The sequence below is a fragment of the Lytechinus variegatus genome, chromosome 6, assembly GCF_018143015.1.
Source record: "Lytechinus variegatus isolate NC3 chromosome 6, Lvar_3.0, whole genome shotgun sequence".
NCBI classification, from domain to species: Eukaryota; Metazoa; Echinodermata; class Echinoidea; order Temnopleuroida; family Toxopneustidae; genus Lytechinus; species Lytechinus variegatus.
Window position 1 is genome coordinate 37834974 of NC_054745.1, and position 8824 is coordinate 37843797.

The window sequence follows — 8824 nt, forward strand, 5'->3', positions numbered from 1 at the left end:
TGGAAGTGAAATAAATTAAGGTGAGTTGAACAGAGCAAAAATATTATAGCGTGAAGCCTGCAGGGGGCATGGGGTGAACGCTAGAGGCATGGGGTAATCAGAATTAATCCCCCATGCCGGATGCAGCCAGCATGAACGGTTGTTACTAATTAATTACCCCGTTCAGCACGCAGGCAGCATGGGGTCAAAGCCATGCGATATTCAATTTAATCCCCAATGCCGGATGCAGCCAGCATGGGCCTCTCTACAACCCCATTCAGCATGCAGGCGGCATGGGGGTCAGATCATGGCGAATTTTCAAGATAATCCCCTATGCCGGACGCAGCCAGCTTGGACGCCCACTAATAGGTAATTACCCCGTTCAGCGCGCAATCGGCATGGTGTCAAAGTAAAATGCATTCAAAGCTAATCTCCAATCCCGGACGCATTTCTTCCACAAAAAGACGCATGGTATTTCGGGCCTCCTTAAAAGAGAGGGGGGGGGGACATGAAGTGACTCAATTTTTCCCCCATTATATTCTCGCATCTGGCAATCATGTGATGTTTTATATAATTGCTCGTAAGTGCTAAGGTATTTTCGCTTTATTTTGTTTTGTTATATGTTAATGTTGTGTACAAGTCAGCTCATTGTTCGGGGGGGGGGGGGGACTTTAATTGACGACTGGATACCATGCGCAAAATGGATGTCTTTTTCAAGATCGAGAGTGTCAGAAAACACTGAATTAATAAAAAGAGTATATATTTCTCTATTTCTACACTGTATAATAATCAATAAATAATATCATGAACATACTACAGACACGTAATAATATTCTCGTCCACTCCAAGCTCTAATTGGTTCTGGAATAAATTACCACTCAGGCTATACCATTCCCGTATGCTTGGCACCATATGAACTCTTGTGAGCGGCATCTTCATTCGACAAATTAAAATAATAAATAAATCATTAAAACAACAATCAAAATAGTTAGAATGCATTTTTGTCTCTATCGTTTTAATCGTTCAATCTAAAAGTACAGAGACGGCGGAGTTGGTAGGAAGTTACAGTCCTCACCCCCTTCAGCAAACACGTACAAGAAAAAGTCGAAGTCTGTATAAATTTGTGATTTTTGTTGGCCGGTCTACTCCCTCGATCTCACATTCAACCCAACCCCTCTATTATAAAAAAAGGCTCAGCGGTCCCTGTTTTTTGTTTATTTAAAAAATCAGATATTTTGGTTTTGATGCTAACCAGGGTAAGCGCCCCAAATGTTTGTTTGCAGTAATGGAAAAAAAATGCGTGGGTGTTTTTTTTTCTATATAACGAGTTTAGTTGCAAAAGGGGTTAGGTCCACTTTTGACCATTCCGAGAAAAAAAAACATGTTTTTTATTCTCACTTACTGCAATATTCTTATGAGAAACTAAATTGTCATGATGTACTACCCTATCATGCGAACATAAAATTTGGTATAAAAGAAATCTACCAGTCTTCATTTTCTCTATATATTTTTTTAAAATCATTATCGTGGACCTAACCCCATTTGCAACTAAACTGAAATGAATCCAATCGATTTTGATTAAAAAAGTGATTTTTCCTTGCCACTTTTATTCATGTTTGCATGTCAGTTTCAAATTTTCTTTGTTTTCATCAGAGCGACTAAAAATTTAGAGGTTTTGAGACAGAACAATAAAATTTATGAACAATGGACCTAGCTCCTTTTGAAAAAAGTGATTTTTCTTTGCCATTTTGGATCACTTTTGAATAGGAATTTCAACTTTTCTTTGGTATCATCTTAATATAGAACTACTAAAAATCTATACATTGAGGCCCAAAAATCAAATTTGATGAAAAATGGACCTAACCCCTTTTGCGAGTTAGCTCTTCATATGATTCTTTTCTACCACGCTATTCGTCGGTTAAAAAGGAAAAGAAATTGGCAAAAAAGGTAGGACCATCAATAAAATTTAGATCGGTATCAACATATTTTTTTTTTTTTTGGGGGGGGGGTGGTAGGTCACAAATGAGTAAAAGATTGTAGGATTGAGAGGGTTCTGTCGGGACACGCCAGACAAACATGTTTTCTTCAGGGGATGCCTTAACGTAATTTCTCCTCCTATGTTATTTTATTTCCTCCATTTCGGGAGAGGAAACGTTTAGTTCATTATTGGTTTTATTTGAAGTGATTATGTTTTTGTCAACTTTTCAATGCACAAGTTTTCATCTGGGAAAGAAAAGGAGAATGAGATGACAAGCTTCTAAAACCTAACATGTTATGAATTTATTCTGTAAAATGACATGAATTAGAAATATTGTGATTTTTTCGATTCACCCCCGTCCCACAGCTCAACCCCTGCACAAAAAAAACATGGCTGTCCCTGTATAACACAATTCTTTTCCAAAATATTTTCGTTTGGACACTAACCATGGTAAGCGCCCAAATGCGATTTTTTTTTGGGTCGTAACGGGGAAAAAACTGGCCAGGATGATTTTTACTATTATTTTTTTCCGCTTTACAAACAGAACATCGGAGAGAGGAGACAAACAAGCAACATTAGAGTGTAGGTCAGAACATTTCCATCGGGGGGGGGGGGGCTGAGTTAAACAAGAGTAATAATAAAAAGTCATCAGTCCGACAAGGGTCTGAGGACAGAGTTGTGACAAACAAAACGTGTTTTTTTTTAAAGTGATATAATCAAACAAATAAAGTCATGTTGTCATTCGTTTAAGTAGATATTCATGGAATTTTAGCAAAAGCGCACTGGTCTATTTCCCCCTTTATATCTTTGTCTCTCATTCTCTCTCGTTTTCTGTGACATCTGAGCATTTTGTTTATTCTAGAATTGCCCTAAATGATTCTTCTTTCATCCTTATACTTGTTATCACCCAGGGGAAGCGCTTTTACGCAATATGACTCACTGTCATAAGCACCTGTGTTGTTGGTAAATGAAACAAGGTTTTTTTTGAGATACTGGTTGTTGGTCGAAATAAAAAAGAGTATTCATAAAAGCTTTTTGTATTGCTAAGTTCGAAAAGCATTCAACAGTTCGTCCTGCCGATAAACACTAATCTTCCTTTTGTTCGGGGCGTTGACCATCTGTATCCTGCTCATTTCGGAAGGAATTTGTTTGAGTGGCCGCCCAGACATTCTTTTGTTCGGGTAATGCCGATATATCATGCACTACATGGACGTTTCCCTTTTGAAAAGAGCATATGAATGCTGTGCTAAACTGCTTTCTTTTCTCTCTTTTTTTTCTTCAAAATAATGAGAAGAAGAGGGATGATGGGGTCAAAAGTGCACCGAGATCAGCTCAAAAGTACTTAGACATTACTCTCGTCACTACAAGATTTTTGTTTTTATGAAAATACAATTACAAATAGATATCATTCTAGAGATATATCTCCTTGATGAAACAAATAATAAGACGAAAGTGGTGAATAAACGCATAGCTTATTACGTGACGATCTTGCAAAAAAGATGTTAGCGTATACTCTCAGAACAACGATATGGATCAAATTACGTGATCGGGTGCCTATTGCAGAAAGAGTTGCAATCCATCGCAACTGTAAAAAGCATGCGCAACTCGATTTTCAACCAATCAATAGCACGCATTTGGGACTTGTGATTGATTTTTTGGCTTGCGTTTAAACGTAACTCTTTCTGAAACGGGCCCCTGGCCTAGTGCGCGCGCGTACGTACTCGTCATAAAACTTATTTTCCCCGTCTGACTCCAACGAAAAAATCGGGTAAAGTCGAAATGATTTCCTATTTTCGGGATTTTTGTTATTGAAATAAAGTTTATAAAGGAAATAGTACGTGGCACAGGTTTTAGTACATAAAGATTTCAAAAAAGTTAAAAAACTCCATCGAATCAAACCAAACAAATCTCGGCTTCTGTAGAAGCCCGTCGCACCCAAATGATTAAAATTTATCACGGCAGCACACAGGGGGCATGGCGGATTATTTTCAAGAGCAACTGGTGGTAGGCTGCAGGTGGAATGGTGGATTAATTTGGAAAGATTTTGCACGGCAGCACGCAGGGGGCATGGCGGATTATTATTTAGAACATCCGGTGTTAGGTTGCAGGGGGAATGGTGGATTAATTTATAGAGATTAGACGCGGCAGCACGCAGGGGGCATGGCGGATTATTTTTAAGAGCAAGTGATGACCGCCTGCAGGGGGCATGGGCTTCTTAATTGGAGCGTGCTTTAGGGGAAGCCTGCAGGGGGAATGCTGTGATATTTTTGCTCTCGTCCCTAAATTGAGTTGAATTGAATACCACAAAAACGTCAAAAATTAATAAAAGGTGTAAATATTCAGATCTGAATGGTACGCACCTTGAAAAAACCCAAAATAACAACAACAACAACGTTATTCTACATCAATGATATTGTGGCGTCTTTGTTAATATAGTTTGTCTGTTTTTATCGTTTCTAATAATTTCCTATTTTGAAATAACTGCATGGGTCTAGAGCAAAGACTACACCATATTTAAAGACTGGGCGTTGTGCGCCTGTAATCCAAGCTATGTGGGGAAGTTACAAATTGATGCAGAGGTTCGAGGTTCGAGCCCTGGTCACGTCTTTCGGATGGCGACGTTAAAGGTCGGTCCCAGACGTAAATAATCATATCTGATTGAGACACGTCTGACAAAACTCAAACACACACACACCCACACACGTTTGCCCCCTGGAAAGATTAAACCTCAAGATGTTGATGGACCTGAATCCACCGACGGGACAGCCTAACTCCGTCCGTAACTCTGGTACGGGTGTGGGAGGGGGCTCTTCTTTCTTTGCCTGTCTCTCTTTCAGTCATTTCAAATCAGTTTTTTTCCCATCTTATCACTTCTTGATCACATAAATCCTCTCTCTCTCTCTCTTTACTTAAAGGGTCAATATAACACCAGAAAATATATCTTAGGCCACTGAGATTATTAGAATTGTAACTAATAAAAAAAAATGCTGAATATATTACAAATGGTGCTTGGTACACTGAAAATTTAAAGTACCGAAGAACTTGTTAAAACTTTATCCCCTCTTGCTAGAATGATTTTCTTTTATATAATATCTCATAGATCGTCCATTAACAACCTTATCGTTTACGGGAAGTAATCCCCATATTGTGTGCTGATATCTTATTCCTCAGTTTTTTGTTTTATATGTATTTAAAGGGTTTTTTTTCATAAAAAAAGGAATGAATATACAAGAAATGATAATAATAAACGAGTGGAATGTCTCTGACCGTCTCACCTGCATCACGCGATTCAACATAGCAGCAGTGCTGACTTTGAAAACTACTATAACTCGCACAAGATGTTAAGTGATACTTGGTTACTCTTATTTCCACGTTTTATGAACTAGACCAATACACTTACAGAGATAGGATGGTAATTCAACAAATACCCCCAATGTGGCCAAAATTCATTGACCTCACATGACCTTTGACCTTGATCATGTGACCTGAAACTTGCACAGGATATTCAGTGATACTTTATTACTCTTATGTCCAAGTTTCAAAAGTCAGATCAATAAACTTGCAAAGTTTATTACTCTTATGTCCAAGTTTCAAAAGTCAGATCAATAAACTTGCAAAGTTATGATGGTAATTCAACAGATACCCCCATTATGGCCAAAGTTCATTGACCTTTGACCTTGGTCATGTGACCTAAAATGCACACAGGATGTTCAGTGATACTTGATTACTCTTATGTCCAAGTTTTATGAACTAGACCAACATACTTTCAAAGTTATGATGGTAATTCAACAAAAAAAAACAATTTGGCCAAAGTTCATTGACCCTAAATGACCTTTGACCTTCACCATGTGACCTGAAACTTGCCCAGGATGTTTAATGATACTTGATTACTATTATGTCCAAGTTTAATGAAATAGGTCTATATATTTTTTAAGTTATGATGATATCCAAAACCTTTATAAGTTTTGATTGTAATTCATCAGATACCCCCCAAATCGGCCAAAGTTCATTGACCCTAAATGACCTTTGACCTTGGTCATGTGACGTAAAACTCATGCAGGATGTTTGGTAATACTTGATTAACCTTATGTCAAAGTTTAATGAACTAGGTCTATATATTTTTTAAGTTATGATGATATTTCAAAATCTTAACCTCAGGTTAAGATTTTGATGTTGATTCCCCCAACATGGTCTAAGTTCATTGACCCTAAATGACCTTTGACCTTGGTCATGTGACGTGAAACTCTAATAGGATGTTGGGTAATACTTGATTAACCTAATGGCCGATTTTCATGAACTAGGTTGTTATACTTTCTAAGTTATGATGTCATTTCAAAAACTTAACCTTAGGTTAAGATTTGATGTTGACGCCGCCGCCGCCGTCGCCGTCGGAAAAGCAGCGCCTATAGTCTCACTCCGCTATGCAGGTGAGACAAAAAGAAGTAATAAAAATAATACTAAATAAAATTGTTACCCTACTTCTCATACAGTGGGTGGCAAAAATAGTCAATCATGACTTATTGCCAAATAAAAACATGGAATGGAATGGTTATCCCCTCTTGTTAGAATGTTTTTCTTTTATATAATATATCATAGATCGTCAATCAACAACTTTATCGTTTTCGGGAAGTAATCCCCCTATTGTTTACTGATATCTTATTTCTCAGTTTTTTTCATATGTATTTTAATGTTTTGTTATTTAGGTGTTTTCAAAGGAAAAAGGAAGGAATATACAATAAACTATTTTTTTTAAAGGACAAGTCCACCCCAACAAAAACTTGATATGAATAAAAAGAGAAAAATTCAACAAGCATAACACTGAAAATTTCATCAAAATCGGATGTAAAATAAGAAAGTTATGGCATTTTAATGTTTCGCTTCATTTCACAAAACAGTTATATGCACATCTCGGTCGGTATGCAAATGAGGAACTGATGACATCACTCACTATTTCTTTTGTATTTTCTTAAATGAAATATGAAATATTTTTATTTTCTCGTCATTGTCATGTGAAATGAAGTTTCATTCCTCCCTGCAACACGTGGAAATTTATTATTTTAACATTTTGTGCTTTAGGCAAGGAGGTCCTAATCATCAAATTCGTAAAAATTGCAATAATGTTTAATTCAAACAATGAAAACCAAAAGAAAGAGTGAGTGACATCATCGACTCTCTCATTTGGATGTAGCTGGCTCGTTCATATAACTATTTTGTTAAAAATAAACAAAACTTTGAAATGTCATAACATTCTTATTTTACATCCGATTTTGATGAATTTTTCAGCATTGTGCTTGTCTGATTTTTCTCTATTGATTCAAATCAACATTTTTCTGAAGAGGACTTGACCTGTAATGGTTGCAGGGTCTTTGTTTTGTTGTTGTGTTTTTAATGACTTTTATAACTGGGTCTGACAGAAAGACTACGCTACATTTCCATGTTATTCAACATAAATAGGATCGTGGGTCTTTGTTTTTTATAATTATTATAATTTTTGAAATAAATGGGTCTGGAAAAAAGACTGGACTTATATTATAATTTTTTTAATTAACCAGGTCTGGAAAAAAGATTTCGCATTTTTGTGCCATATAAACACATTACTATAAAGTTTCAGCTTTTAGTTACCGGGTCTGGAGCAAAGACTATGCTTGATTTTCAATTTACCATTAGCGTCTGGAGAAAAGACTAAGCTCGATTCTCATTTTTATTCCAGTGGAATATCATTAATGTATCTCATTTGGGACTAAAATTATAATTTTTAAAATAACCGGGTCTGGAAAAAGATTTTGGATTCATATCATGATTTTTGAAACAACAGGGTCTGGAAAAAGACTTTGGACTTGCATTATTATTTTTTTAACAACCGGGTCTGGAATAAAGACTTCGGACTTATATAATCATTTTTGAAACAATCGGGTCTGGAATAAAGACTTTTGGCTCATATGATTATTTTTTAAACAACCGGGTCTGGAATAAAGACTTTGGACTTATATTATTGGCGCAAATATTCACTACTGAATGACACGCGCCGTATAAGCTAAAACAACAACAACAACAACATATTTTTTAAACAACCGGGTCTGGAATAAAGACTTTTGATTTATATTATGATTTTTTAAACAACAGGGTCTGGAAAAAGACTTTGGATTTATATTATAATTTTTGAAACAACCGGGTCTGGAGAAAAGACTTTGGACTTATATTATCATTTTTTAAACAATCGGGTCTAGAATAAAGACTTTTGGATCATATGATTATTTTTTAAACAACCGGGTCTGGAATAAAGACTTTGGATTTATATTATTATTTTCTAAACAACCGGGTCTGGAATAAAGACTTTGGATCTATATTATAATTTTTGAAACAACAGGGTGGAGCGTCGTGGCCCAGTGGATTAGTCTTCGGACTTTGAAACAGAGGGTCGTGGGTTCAAATCCCAGCCATGGCGTAATTTCCTTCAGCAAGGAATGCATCCACAGTGTGCTGCACTCGACCCAGGTGAGGTAAATGGGTACCGGCAGGAAGTTATTCCTCAAAAAGCTGTGTGCACCTGAATAGGTAGCCTAGCTTAGCCGGGTAATAATAACAGCAGGGCCCGCTGGGAGAACAGTTTTCGGAACTGAAGTGGCTACCCTGGGTAAATATACCTCTATTATTATTATTATTATTATTGTTAGGGTCTGGAAAAAGACTTTGGATTTATATTATAATTTTTTAAACAACCGGGTCTGGAATAAAGACTTTGGGCTCATATTATTATTTTTGAAACAACCGGGTCTGGAATAAAGACTTTGGGCTCATATTATTATTTTTGAAACAACCGGGTCTGGAATAAAGACTTTGGGCTCATATTATTATTTTTGAAACAAC